This window comes from Octopus bimaculoides, chromosome 23 (genome assembly GCF_001194135.2).
Source record: "Octopus bimaculoides isolate UCB-OBI-ISO-001 chromosome 23, ASM119413v2, whole genome shotgun sequence".
Classification (NCBI taxonomy): domain Eukaryota; kingdom Metazoa; phylum Mollusca; class Cephalopoda; order Octopoda; family Octopodidae; genus Octopus; species Octopus bimaculoides.
Genome location: NC_069003.1, coordinates 35084891 through 35100309, shown reverse-complemented (window position 1 = coordinate 35100309; position 15419 = coordinate 35084891). Strand labels below are relative to the sequence as shown.

Sequence of the window (15419 nt, the reverse complement as noted above, 5' to 3'; positions counted from 1 at the left end):
ACCCGCCCCCCTCCGTCCACCATCCCCTGCTGCCCTAAATAAATAATAAATAATGTCAACCAACTCATTTGATATCTTTCTTTCTGTTGTGATTGGTCGTCCCATCATTTCTCTTCACTCCCAATCATCATTTATTGATCTTCTATTGGAATATTTGTTTGTGTTTTAGATGGCAACTGGTGAACAATAGCCCTGTTGCTTACAGGTTTCTATAACCATTCGGTCATTGCTTGATGACATTTCTGGCAGTGACAAGGGAGTGTTTGTTACTAGCTGTGGAACAAATATTGCTAAGGACTTCGAAGAGCACTTACTTTTGATTTTCTGACCTTTACATCCTTTACCAATATACATCAGTAAAAGATATACACAGACTGTGTGTGTGTTTGTGTGTGCATATATGTAAGCATGTGTATATGTCAGTGTGCACATATATATGCAGCTGTACATGTGCATGTGTGTGTGTGTGTGTGTGTGTGTATGTGTGTATGCTTGCATGTATGTGTGTGTGTTTATGTATAACATGAAAAGCTTTTGTGCTGGTGCCACATAAAAAGCACCCAGTACACTCTGTAAAGTGGTTGGCATTAGGAAGGGCACCCAACCATAGAAACCTTGCCAAAACAGACAATTGAAGCCTGGTGCATCCCCCTGGCTTGCCAGCTCCTTGGCAAACTGTCCAACCCATGCTAGCATGGCAGACAGACATTAAATGATGATGATGAATTGTGTGTGTCCCCGCATGTACATATGTATGTGTATATCTCGATGTACCTACTGGATTTTTGTGCAGTTTTCATCTACCGAATCCCTCTCACCTGATATTATTAGTCAACTCGAGACTATGCTACGAAACCCTTGCTGGATTCAATTTGCAACCATGTGATTGGGAATTGAACCCTGTTAATCACGAAGACATTTCCAGTGTCTGGTAGAACAGCAATTACTTTTCACAGTTAGCCGACCATCCTTCCTGTTGGTAATCACTCAACTATCATGAAATATTTTTCAGGGCCTGGGTACCCACCCTTTCTGTACTAACCACTTGATTTTCAAGTATGTTTTGAGGAGGAGTGGGCAGGGATGGAGGTAAGGGGCTGGTACCCACCCTTTCTACTGCTAACCACTTAATTACAAAGTATATTTTGGGAGGGCTAGATACCCACTTTTTCTATTGCTAACCCCTCCATTGTCAAGTATGTTTTGAGGGTAGGGGACTGGGTACCCACTCTCTTCACAGCTAATCACTCAACAATTAAGAAGAGTACTCTGGTGTAGTCTGTAGGGTACATGTATACACATTAGCATAAGGGACCTTATTAACCCTAAACTGCTGGGGTTTACATTGCAAATGGTCATAAAAACATTCATTTCGTCTTCACTATAGCCATGACCAAAAATTATAAGTGTGTTGAGGAATATAGGAAGCAGTGAAAAAAATGCAACACATCCAGAAAGCTATACTGCACATGCACCTCATGCAATAAACCATGCATATCTGAGTGCACAATTTTGTTCTTAACATGGTAAGTGTTTGGTGCATGTGTTTTGACACTGTGTCCCGTCTCACCTAAGGATTTTACTGTTTGTATGACTCAGTCTAAAAATGCCATGTATTCTGGCATACAATTCAATGTAATGTGAACATGTAGCGTAAGCATTCTAGCATCGTCACTGTCTTTCCAAATTTTGCTGCATTTAACATGGAATTGTTGGTCCTTATGGTGTGCAAGTCAACTGTAAATTGGCTGTAAATTTTGGCCTCAAAAAATTTCACTTGTATGCTGGAAAATCAGTGCACAACAGACAGTAAAGTTAGTACAGTTCTGTATTTAAGACATGAGGAATTATGTACATTATTTATATTTGGCGGATATAATAGTGATGGTGATTATTATGATGGGTTAATTTTGTTTAATCCACCAAGAAATCCTGGTTTCATTTCACTGGGGATTTTCCCCTTTCTCGTTCTCTTTTAATTCAATGGATTCAGATTTCTTATTGTTGTTCCTCTCCGTCTGTCTCACTCTCTTCCTGACTGTCTGTTTGTCTGTCTCTTCATCTGTTACTGCTAGAAACCCTCCTGGGACTGCTTGAACTTAAATTGTTGCATTACTAGCGGAATATGACACCATATTTGTGGACAGTGCCAACTACTTTTCTTACTGTTGACTCACAATTGAAAGATCTTTGTTTTCATTCTCAGACGACTAGGAATTGTGTTCTTGAAGAGAACACTGTCTCACTTTTCTCCAGTCCATTCAGTTATAAAACAGCCTGTGACAGACCAGCATTCTGTCCCAGGGATAATGTTGGTCTACCCTCCTTACCAACATCGGGTGGCATCATTCAAAAGCTATAACAATTCAAGGCAGCAGATGCTGACTAGCAGTGTAATAACTACATCCCATTAGTCTGCTTGATGCAGTGATAATTTCGCTGATTTCACAAAGCAGAAACAGTTCACATGTACCAAAGTTCTTGGAAGGAAACAGGTTTTAACAGTCGTGTCATCTCAACTGTTGTTTGGCAGAGGAATTCTGTTGAATGGTTGACTTTCTTTGCTTTAACATATTTTGGTTGCCATTTCATAGTTGGGTTTTCATTTTATTTCTAACAAAGTTTGACCTTTCTACCCTAAAAACTCACTAGATACCCACCTATTCACTCAGGTACCATTCTAACCACATGACATACTTCAATAAGGATAAAACAAACAAAATATAATCAATGTTATTTACTCCACCCAGTTACTTACAACACCCTCCCTATTCCTTCCATATTCCACACCCTTTCTTTTCACTTCCACTCCTCTACCACCCCTCACACTACCCCTACCTTCTTCCACTCTCTTCCACCCCCTTACTAACTCACTTATCTCAAATCTCTCCTCTCACTGCTCCCCTTCTCACTTTTAATCTCCAATCAACCAGGGAGTCTCTACACAGTCACCCAACTTGCTAGAAAGAACAGCCAAATCTCCTTCAAATCATACGTCATTCTCTTAAAAACAGAGGAGGTGGCACACTAAATAATGTAGTCCTAGATATTCCCATCCCTGCAAAAAAAAAAAGACTAAAAAAATCAAAAAAGGATGGTCATGTATGGCATATCTTCAATCCTAGGTCTGCTTTATTCTTTCCCATACAATTTCTTCCACCACTCTCCTCCCTCCTCTACCCACTTCTCACCCCTAATTATGACATCTTACTTTCTCCCTCACTCCCACACTGTTCTAGTTTTAATCTCCTCCACCATCTCCTGCACTGTCACCCCCACTACACCATTACCCAACTCCCCACCCTTTCCTACACTATCTCTCACCCAACCGACCCACCCACTAACTTCCACTATTTCAACCACCACCACCACCACCACCACATCCACCCACCGCCACCCTCTTAGCTGTTCCAGGACTTTGCCTTTTAACACACAATATAGTTTTGTTCTTAATCAACAATAACAAATGTTATTGGTTTAGTTGTTTATAACTCAGTAAACAAACTCATTAATTACCCCAATTAAGATAATCCTATTAATTGTTTCTAATTTTAGCACAAGGCCAGCAACTTAGAGGGGGGGGGGCAAACTGATCACATCAACCCTCCAGTGCTTGACTGACATTTTATTTTGTTTTATTTTATTTTATTTTATTTTATTTTATTTTGATTCCAAAAGGACAAAAGGCAGCGTTGACCTCGCCAGGATTTGAACTCAGAATGTAAAGAACTGGAAGGAATGCTGCAAAGCGTTTTGCCAGCTCACCACCTTTAAGGGATAATCCTGAAAAAGGATTAAGTGCCAGAATACATTTTTTGGCTGGAAGGAAATAGTCAGTGTTGTTCTCAACCAAATGCTTGATTGGTTCTTTCAGAAGAATAAAAGGCAGGATTAGAACCCAGGACCTCAGACTACAAAGAGTACGGGGAATTAAGCAGATTAAATTCAGTTAAACTGGCACCGAAATGTGTGGGGAGGGGACTGGTTGATTACATCGACCCCAGTATGCAACTGGTGCTTAATTTATTGACCCTGACAAGATGAAAGGCAAATAAATAATAATAATAATAATAATAATAATAATAATAAAAAGTTTGTAAAGATTTAATTTGAAAATGAGCAACAACCTCAGAAAATCATTGAGGAGGAGAGAGGAAGAGGGGATGAGAGAGAGAGAGAGAGAGAGAGAGAGAAAATCAGTGGAATATTAATGAACTGCATGTTGTCTGAGTCAGGTTGGACCAAGGGAAATGGTTAGAGAACTGAAAGTATTCCACTGGTGATGATTGTTGTCTGGCTGAAGTCTAAATGATGATGATGATGGTGATGATGATGATAATAGGGACAATGGTGATGATGTTTATGATGATGATTATCATAATTTTGACAATGATGATGATGATGGCAGTTGTAATTATCACGTGGTGGTGGTGGTGGGGATTATGTTGAAAGTGATGATGACAAATCATTTCTGCTTAACATTACACAATTAAGATGTATGTATGTATGTATGCATGCATGCGTGTATGTATGTATGTATGTATATATTGTATGTATGTATGCATGCGTGTATGTATGTATATATTGTATGCATGCTTGTATGTATGTATGTATGTATGTATGTATGTGTATGTATGTATGTCTTGTTATTGTTCGCTAACATTACATTGTGTTTAGATGTTTTATTCCTGTGTCTCTCTTGTAGAAAGGAAATTGATTTCTGAAAGGAGCACCAAATATGGCAGCCTGATTCTTCAATGATGTGTGTGCGTGTGTATGCACATGTATATTTGTATGTGCATACATGCATGTGTATGTACACACATATGTGCACACACACCCACATATGCAATCATTTCACTGATTAGCCAAGAGTCATTCACCTAAACACATTCCAACCACAACCTCACAGACCTGCTCTTTCTTCTCCTTCTACCACTACTACCACATCCTCTGCTCCTCTCATCTATCTAACTGTGGCAAAAAAACTAGAAGAAATGTAGCTTAGCACTTTGTCTGGTCTGCCTGCCACCATAATAATGATAATAATAATAATAAGCCAAGTGTTTCGTCTGTCTTTACATTCCGAGTTCGGATTCCGCCAAAGTTGACTTTGCTTTCCGTCCTTTTGAGGCCGATAAAATAAGTACCAGTTGAGGACTGTGGTTTATGTAATTGACTAACCCCTTCACTCAAACTTTCAAGCCTTGTGCTTGTAGCAGAAAGGAGTTTATATCTACCTTACTTTATCCTTGCACTAAATCATAGGAACCTCCCAATTTCTGTTGAAGGTACATGGGACTTACAGAATTATCAGCAACCATTAATCATACAAACATACACATGCATACATATATGGGTAGGGGTTTGGCTCCTGTGGCCATCTGCTGGCAACTTTTTACTATCTTATAAGGGCAAAATGCTTGATCTTTTTGCCGTTTTCACAGCTACACTGCATTCAAAACTTACTTCCTCATCTGTAAAATACCAAACACATTCGACGCTTCCAAAGTTTGTTTATAAAATGTTGTTGCATTCCAAAAGCTATCATTTAACTTTAAAACCGACACTAATTAATGTCAGTGGGCCGTTTAGCTTAATGATAGAGTACTTGACTGACATTCGAGAGGTACAGGGTTCAACTCCTGTAACTGTCTACTAGCAGCTTTTTTTTTCCCGTCTCTTAAGGTTGAAATACCCAATCTTCCTGCTGTTTCCACAACTATATTGTGTTTGAAATTTACTCTCTTCTCTGTAAAATATCCACATATATATATATATTCTTGCACACACAATGCCTTGTTTCATGTTATTTCCCCTGTGAAGAATTGCCTTAGTTTTCTCATGGCAGAGGCAGTATAGTCTTCACAAGAAAAACGTCTGGGTGTGTCATTATTCTTGCAGCTTAAGAAGTTCAGTGCCATCATGTCTGAAAGAGATTGTGCCAAAGAAGCAGATTTGCTTTGCTTTTTTTAAAATTTTTATTTACATTCTCTGAATAGAATTACAAAAAAAGAAAAGAAAAGGCAGGGGGGAAAGTCTTTTGAAGAGAAAATCTCGTCTTTCTGTTTGCAAGTGTTTAATAATTCTTTGTGTGGCTGTATGAGGCACGTGCCACTCTGAGTAAATACTCGGAGTGGGACAGCATTTAAGTGGATTACAAAAGGACTGAATATTAGGAGACACTATGACAACAGAAAAATATTTACTTTATATCACACACACACACACACACTCACACTCACACACACACACACACACATATATGAGACCAAAGTGTGCGGATGCTGCTATATTTTTTTTATATATATAAAATACAAAAATGGGACAAAAACGCAAAACATCCAGGCAGACGATACAATGCAAACAAGGATGGGTCATTTCGAGTTTTCTTTCCTTAGTTGAGTTCCAGATTATCTTTGCAATTTTGGCTGGTTATACTTGAGATTGCTCCAATCTGGCCATATAGTGGGGGGCGGGTATATAGATATATATTCGTTTACTTGTTTCAGTCATTTAACTGTGGCCATGCTGGAGCACCGCCTTTAGTCGAGCAAATCAACCCAAGGACTTATTCTTTTGTAAGCCTAGTAGTACTTATCCTGTCGGTCTCTCTTGCCAAACTGCTAAGTTATGGGGATGTCAACACACCAACACCTGTGAAGTGGTGTTAGGAGACATACTCCGACACAAAGCCTCGCATGTACTCTCACACACGCACGCACGCACATACACAGTAGGCTTCTTTCAGTTTTGTCTATCAAATCCATTGACAAGGCTCTGGTCAGCCCATGGGTATAGTAGAAGAGACTTGTCCAAGGTGTCACGCAGTGAGACTGAACCCAGGAACCATGTGGCTGGGAAGCAAATTTCTTACCACTCAGCTACACTTTCGTGTTGATTTGTTTCAAATGCCAGCTTAATTAATGACAATTATTTTACTAAATCCATCATTATTTTCAAAAATTAATTGAAACGAAGGCATTGTATTTCAACAGAAATACGGTAAGAAATGGTTTCATAAACATATTTAGCCTCATTCAGTGAAAAAAGAGAAAAGAAAAGATCGCCATGTTTTATCTGTCGGACTCTCAGTTGTTGTGAAAAGAGACGGTCAACTTTTTGAGTATTTTAATCGTTCATTAAAGCCTACTTTCACTTTTGTGAAGATAGACTTTGATGGTTGCCGATAGACAGTTTGTGGTGTAGAGATTGTGTGGTAGAGGTGGGAGAGAGAAGGAGAGAGAGAGAGAGAAAGAGAGAGATAGTGTGTGTGTGACTTTGGTCATCAAAGTTAACAAGAAATAAAACTCTGAAAGCTGAAATTCTAAAAGGAAATTAACGAAGCATTTCACATAAATCACGACACATGACATGACTGCGTGCGTACACCCCCCACTCATTCACTCACTCACTCACCCTCTCTCTCTCTCTCTCTCTCTCTCTCTCATATATGTGCGTATGTGGTTTTATTGGGTGACATCACTAACAACAAGGTTGAAAAGAAAGTAAATTTGGTTCAACAACGTCAGTTTTAAACGTGTTGAGGTTACGCAGTTGTCTTATTTTTGAGTTAAAAAATGTGAAATATGTTGGAGTGGATGTCAGTGTTTAATTTCAGGTCAACCAATCGTGAAGGAGACTGACGAACAAAGACCTTCTAACTGTGACCATCTCGTCTTATATTCACACGTTGTGTATCTACGACTTTTATTCGATGTCGTGATCTTTTTTTTTTTAAGACGTAGATATTTGGCTGGTATTTCAAGCAAGTTGAATGACCATGTAGATCTTTGTTGTAACTTCAGGTCAACCTTGATTTAATAGACCAGTGATCAAATGTATTCCAACTGTGCCCATCCCGTCTTTTCCTAGAGCGGTAGGAGTATGGTTTGAAAAAAATTTGGCTGTTATTTCTTGCACGTCAATCGATCATATTAGCCTCATTGGCTCATCGATCTTTTTGTTTAGCTTCTGCAGAACTGTGATCAAAGGCCTGAGGCTATAGTAGAAGACACTTGACCAAGGTGCCACGCAGTGGGACTGAACCTGAGACCGTGTGGTTAGGAAGCAAGCTTCATGCCGTACAGCCATGCCAGGCCTGTTTGTGTATGCAAGGTGTTCATCTTCCATTGTCACAATACCTGGGCACTTTGTCACTTTGCACTCAATACGTGGTATTCCATGCCTCACCTGTCGAACCCCAACCATCTTAATAACTCCTGTCACTCCACTGCACCCAACAAACTGATAAATCTCTCTCTCTCTCTCTTTTCCTCTTCTCTCTCCCTCTTTTCTCTTTCTCTCTCTCTCCTCCCCCTTCTACCTCCTCTCTTGTCTTCCTATAATTTTCGTGGTTGTATTTCTCTCACCTTTCACCTTAATAAACATAATGAATGGATTAATTAGTGATTAGAATTAACAATGGAATTAGTTCAATGGTCAGGCTGATAGTGTGATTAGGACAAAGTAAGAATAACAAGGGATTAAGTACCATGTTGATGGTGGCACTGAAGACAATGGTCTGGTGGGGGGGGGTAAGTAGGGGAGTTGGTGGTTATTAGGAGTGGTAGTGGGGGTGGCAGTCGTAATAATACTGTGGTGGGAGGAGTAGTGTTGTGTTGGTGGTGACTAATAATACTATGACTGTAACAGTGTTGTTGTTGTGGTGGTGGTAATGATTTTGTGACAGGAGTCCGACAGATAAAACATGGCGATCTTTTCTTTATTTTTTTTCACTGAATGAGGCTAAAAATGTTTATGAAACCATTTCTTGCCGTATTTCTGTTGAAATACAATTTACTTTCCTTCAGTCCATTCCCATCTATCTCTCATTGTGTACGCAACAGCTAAGTTATCATGGAGTGAAGTTAACTGTAATATCCTGTTGTATTATTCCAGAGAGATTTATTTCTCTAATGTCTTCTGTAATTAGAGACTCTCAGGTGACCAAGTTCTGTTCTGTTTATAGAATTTTATTGCAATGTCATCAAACCGATGCTAAACACTGGACAAATGTGGAAACTGATATTTGTGTCTTGTTTGTTTTTACAATATTTTTTTTACTTTACATTTATTCATATATTAATTATTTGGATCTAGTTCAAAACGGGGGTACCAGTTTTCATTTATGTTTTATGTAGTGTTTTTGGTACCGAAAGACTTTCAAACTTCGTATACTTATCTATTTTGTGTTATAGAACAGAAAAAAATTTTTGTAGTCGAAGTTATTTCATGTAAAAAATTGTCTTATTTCGATAATTTCAACCAATCACTGACAAGTATTCAGCTGTTTATAGTTACTCCTTTGGCAGTTTAAGCGGTGTAAAGCGTATTTAATCTCCATTACTTCTGACATTTTGCAGAGAGACAACACACGTGTGTTCGTTTTCCTTCGTTTTATTTTTAATATAATTTCGTTAACATCTGCCTGAACTGTATGTGTACAACATTTGCCCTAACTCTAACCCTTCCCTCAAAAACCAGGCCTTGTGCCTATAATAGAAAGGTTTATTAGCTACTGCCAATATGCTTCAGCCATTTTTTGACAAGCAAATAATAATTTTATCACCGCCAGAATCGTTTGAGAATCGTTTGTTTACGTAGTCAGCACTTAATGTATTCGGCTGAATGGACGTCAGTCATTGGTTGAAATTACAGAAATACGACAACTTTAACATGAAATAAGTTGCAATATAATAATTTTTCTTATGAAGACTAAGAGAAAAAGATGTTTTATATGACACATTCTACCAGTGTCCCAAGTTTCAAAGTGTTTCGTTAAGAAAATACTGGCGCCCCCGTTTTGAACTAGATCCAATTATTTATTTAATTATTAAATTAACGTTTCATCTTTACTTTATAGGTGCTAAAATCTTGGACTCTTTAAGATGAATCAAGTGTTGGAATTTTCAATCTATATTATGGTAAGTCTGCATACAAATTTTCGGTTCTTTTTCTTCTTTCTGTAAACAAAAAAAGAAAATGCTACATAGGTGTAGCTGTGTGGTAAGTAGCTTGCTTCCCAACTACATGGTTCTGGGTTCAAAAGTTTCACGTGTGCGAAGCCAGTGGCTTGCAGATTCCGTTTTAATGTTTATCATGAAATTCACGAGATATGCTCTTATACTGGTTTTGAAAATAAGCCCCTCCTATATATGTATATTTATTCATTGATTGGATAAGTTATAATAAACATTTAGTTTATATTATTAATTCTTGGATAAGTTTCACCATTGTGGTTGCTTGGAACACTGCATTAGATGTTCCAAGGGGAATTTGGATACTTAACCAGAAAAGATCATCAGGGGACATTTTATTGCATCATCTTAGAGTGAACTAGTTCTTTGGTATGTAACACACACACACACACACACACACACACGTTTCAGAAGTTTTCCAGTGAAAAATCAAAGGTCCTCTACTTCAACAGAAGGACTCAGATTATCTGTCTGTTTGTCTATGCATACATACCTACCTCCCCACTTGAAGCTTACTCACCTGTCCACCCACTTAAAACTATTTATCTACTTACCTATCTACCTAATTAATTCCATTAATTCCATTTGGGAAAGGCACAAATGTCATAGATAACAACCCAGACCATTCCTGGAATCTTTGGCTATCTTTGATCTGATCATGTGTGTGTGTGTGTGTGTGTGTGTGTGTGTGTGTGACTTCACTGACGAATGACGTTCACTGTTACTCCATAGGAGAGACACTTTATCTCTCTCTCTCTCACTCTCTCTCACACACATGTATGCTTTTCTTTGCTTGCATGGGTTGAACATATATATATATATATATATATATGACTTGGCCTGCATACTCACACATACACAGATGTATATCACATTACGTAGTTGTTAAACATAGCAATGAATAGTTGTACTGTTAATTTAGCAAATCAACGCTGTAGTTATTTGACTTATTTTATGAATGCTTTGCAAGGAAAGACTTAAATATCACTCAACCCTTATCTTGATGTCACCAACACCGATTACATGTCGATAGATTATCTCAAATCTAGTCACAGAGAAGGTTATGCATTTGCAGCTGATAGTCGCACTGTGGTTTCATGGAAAATGTGACACTCTACTCTGCACACAGATACGATATCAAATCTCATTGTCTTCATTGGCTTTTATAGCCACACTGGTGTTGTATGTTAGTCATGACATACCTCACAGGTACCGTACCAATCTCATCATTGTTAACATTGATTTTATTTTCACGTTGGTATTGTATGGGAAAGGTAACATTATAAGCTTATACGCACAGACATATGGCATTGACTTCTCCATTGTCATCATCATCATCATCGTCATATAAGCACCCAGTACACTCTGTAAAGTGGTTGGCATTAAGAAGGGCACCCAACCATAGAAGTCTTGCCAAAGCAGACAGCAGAGCTTTGCACAGTCTTCTGGCTTGCCATCTTCTGTCAGTCCATTGAACTCATGCCAGCAGAGAAAGCAGACATTAAATGGTGATGATGATGATGATGTTGAACAGAAGAGGTGATACTATACTCTCTGTTCAAATTTTGGCACAAAGCCAGCAAATTTGGAGGAGGGGTAAGCCAATTACATTGCCCCTATTATCCAACTGGTACTTATCAACCCTGAAAGGATGAACGGTGAAGTCGACCTCAGCTGAATTTGAACTCAGAACATAAAGACAGACCAGATGCTAATAAGCATTTTGCCTGGCATCCTAACAATTCTGTCAGCTCCTTGCCTTTGGCAATATTATATTTTAGACACACGCATCACTTCAATTTCATCATTATTATTGTTTTTGTTTCTACATCTGCTTCTCAAGGCAGCTCTTCCTGTCATGGAACCGTTCTTGTTTTTCTAAGTTTGGAATATTTATATTCTGTTCCTCTTCACCTGAAACTAATGAAATCACCAGAACATGTTGTTTTACTGGCAGCATAAACAACACATCCGTTGTCCAAACAGAATCAATGTGAAGATACATGGATATAAACACACATACACACACACACACGTGTATGACAAGCTTCAGTGTAGTTTCTGTCTACCAAATTTCGCTCACAAAGCATTGGTCAGCCGGAATCTATAGTAGAAAGGTACCACACATTGGGGTGGAACCTGAAATCACTTCTCAGCCAAATTTGTACTACACATACACACTACACACATGCACACACTACACACATGCACACACTACACACATGCACACACATACAGATACATGCACACACATGTGCGTATAAAATGTTCTTACACAATTGACTACAAATACTTGAACTCCATATTTTTATATTAACACTGAGTATTTAAGCTCTTTCTCTCTCTCTACATACACACAGGCACATGGCTTAGTGGTTAGGGTCTTTCACTCAAATTTGTAAAGTCAGGAGTTCGATTCCCAACTGTGCATTGTGTCCTTGAGCAAGACGTTTCATTTTCACATTTCTCCAGTCCCCTCAACAGACAAAACGAGTCATACCTGTAATTCAAAGGGCCAGCCTTGTTAGATTCTGTGTCATGCTGAATCTCCCTGAGAACTACAAGAAGAGTATGCATGTTTGTGGAACGCTCAGTCACTTGCACATTAATTTCATGGGCAGGCTGATCTGTTGACCACCACAGTTCCAGGGCACACATCTGCATTAAAGAAGCTATGCTGAAATTTCATGACAGTTCTGTAAATGGTATATTCCTTGCCAATAAAATAATCTAGACTTCTCTATTACAACATTGCCACAATTTGCCAAATTACAATATTCCTGACAGCAATAAAATATTACTAAATTCTTTGGTAAAATTTTTTCTGGGAACTGAACTACTAGAATGAAACTTTAGCAGTTCATTTCTTTCATTAAATAGTCTTTAAATTTCTCAAAGAATTTGAGAGATTTAACTTTAAGTTCTGTGTTGTTGCTTTTGTTTTTGTTGCCAATGGTCACATTACAGAACTTTCCACAGAAAGTACTTTCTTCTTGGATTACATACCCCCACCCCACTAAAAAAACCCAGTGGTAGGGTGTTGATTCTTTTTACCATCAAATGACTGAAACATTTTACCATTTACCCTACTTCTGTGACAAGAAGAAAAGTTTGTCTAGACTTCTTAATCTGTTTACATGCTTCTGATAAATAACCACTTACTGTATTTGCACACATTGCAAGATGGCTACCTCAAGTGGTTTAAGAGGTACTCGCTCTTGTTGTGGTTTTTAAACAAATGTCACCATCATTTAATGTCCATGTTGATGATGATGATGATGATGATGATGATGTTTGTTTAAACAAACCTGACCCCCAAATTGTTTTCAAACGAAAGAACAGAATTAAGGTGAAACAAAACAGGTGTCAAAAATATTAAATATATTGGCATGGCTGTGTGGTTAAGACGTTCGCTTTGCAACCATGTGGTTTTGAGTTCAGTCCCACTGTGCTACATCTTGGCCGAGTGTCTTCTGTTATAATCCTGGGTCAACCAAAGCCTTGTGAGTAGATTTGGTAAATGGAAACTGAAAAAAGACCATCACACACACACACACACACACACACACATGACGATGATGATGCATATATTTGTATGTATGTATGTATATACGATGAAATGCTGTAAAATTCCTGGCTTTAAGGGTATCATGAATGGCCTGGTTGGAGTCCCAACCTTCCAAGTTCTTTTACAAAGCTTAGAAAAACTGAAGGATCACTGCAATACATGTGTGTGAATCTGAGAGGGGAATGTAATATATTGAATAATTGAATGATCTTCCTGTATTTTCTTTTACTGAAAGCCAGGAACTTTTCATCCCCTCCACAGAATTACTGCCCTTGTGGCAAAATTTGAAACCATTATTATTATTATTATTATTATTATTAAGGTGGCGAGCTGGCAGAATCATTAGCATACTGCACAAAATGCTTAGCGATATTTTGTCCGTCTTTACTTTCTGAGTTCAAATTCCACCAAAATCAACTTTGCCTTTCATTCTTTTCAGGGTCGATAAATTAAGTACCAGTTACACACTCAGGTTGGTGTAATTAACTTATCCCCACTCCCAGAATTTCAGGCCTTGTGCCTGTAATAGAAAGGATTATTATCATTATTATCATTATTATTATTATTATCATTATTATTATTATTATTATTATTTCTGTTAATGTGTGTGTTACCGTTATTGTGTTGAGCTCGCTCTTTTCCTTAGTGCTGTTGTACTGTCTCCAATGTACCAGGCCCTTGTGGCCAATAACAGAAATCATTATTATACTACTACTACTACTACTACTACTACTACTACTACTACTACTACTACTACTATTATTATTATTATTATTATTATTAGTTGGGCCATTTCAATATACTTACATTGTTTGAGAAATGCATAAACATCATTTTCCTTTAACTGCAACCTAAATAACCCAGACCTCAGGCCTTGTCTACACAAATCAATCAATCATTAGAGGAAATTATTGTTTTCTAATGGTATTATTGTTATTATTATTATTATTATTATTATTTTACAGTATATTGTTCATCCACCTCCTCTCATTTGTTATTCGATGCTGTTTTTCTTTCTTTTCTTAAGAATCTGATGTTTCTTAATGAGCAGATGTCTATATTTAAATGGTTTTATTTATAGCCAATGGAAAAGCAGTATGGATTTGGTCTTGTTATGTTGTGATGGTTTATAGATCAGCAGTTTTTATTAATTTCTGTCTTTCTGGCTGACACACCACCATCTGGTTCTTGGCTGAGTTCCAGTCCTGTGTCAAGCACCCATTGCACTCTGCCAGCTGCACAATGTGGTTAGCAGAGCATCAACCACTTGTGCTGTACCGTGGGGTTTGAGAAGTTTTGAATGATGATGTTCTGGGTACAACCTTGGGTGTTAATGCAGACAGCCTGAGTAGGGTCTTCTGGAGGACTTTTTAGGTTGGAGATTAAGGTCTACTTGCAGTGTTGTGTGGTGGGGGGAGCCTTTCAGGTTTAGGGGTATCCCTGCAACTAATGAACTTCTTAACCACTCAACCATGTCTGACAATGCACTTTTATACTTACACCCTCAATCACACAGGCTCTTCCAGATATATAAATAAAGTGCTCTGATAAGTCATTAGCAAACCAGTTTGCCTATGTAGTTTCAGTCCCCAGGTGGGTCCATTTTACCTGTATTGCTAAAACTGTTGAGAAGGCCATGGATGGAGAAGAACATGGATCGTTAAACTTGTTCCACTAATTCAGAAAGGTGTTTCTTCTTCGTTTTTCCACCTCTTCCTCCACCTCTATTTCCCCTACCCCCCACCTTCCGTGCCCACCCTGCCTCTATACAGTAGCAGCCTGTTCTGTAGTACACTGCATCACAATGAAAAAGGCATCTCACGTCCTGGTTTCTCATTCCCTCACTTGTAAGAACTTCACTTTACCTGTAC

At 38.3% G+C, this 15419-nt stretch overlaps 1 protein-coding gene across 5 annotated transcripts in view; it reads left to right on the top strand.

Annotated features, from left to right (window-relative positions):
- Positions 1 to 15419, top strand: part of LOC128250615 (neurabin-1-like) — a 77210-nt gene that overhangs the window by 42580 nt on the left and 19211 nt on the right. For 3 of the 5 annotated variants that reach the window (XM_052976032.1, XM_052976033.1, XM_052976034.1), the window contains exon 2: positions 9866 to 9926. The gene's annotated coding sequence lies outside the window, so the exon portion shown is untranslated. Of the gene's footprint in view, positions 1 to 9865; positions 9927 to 13987; positions 14021 to 15419 lie in introns of all 5 variants that reach the window. The other 2 variants (XM_052976036.1, XM_052976038.1) reach the window with 1 other exon arrangement.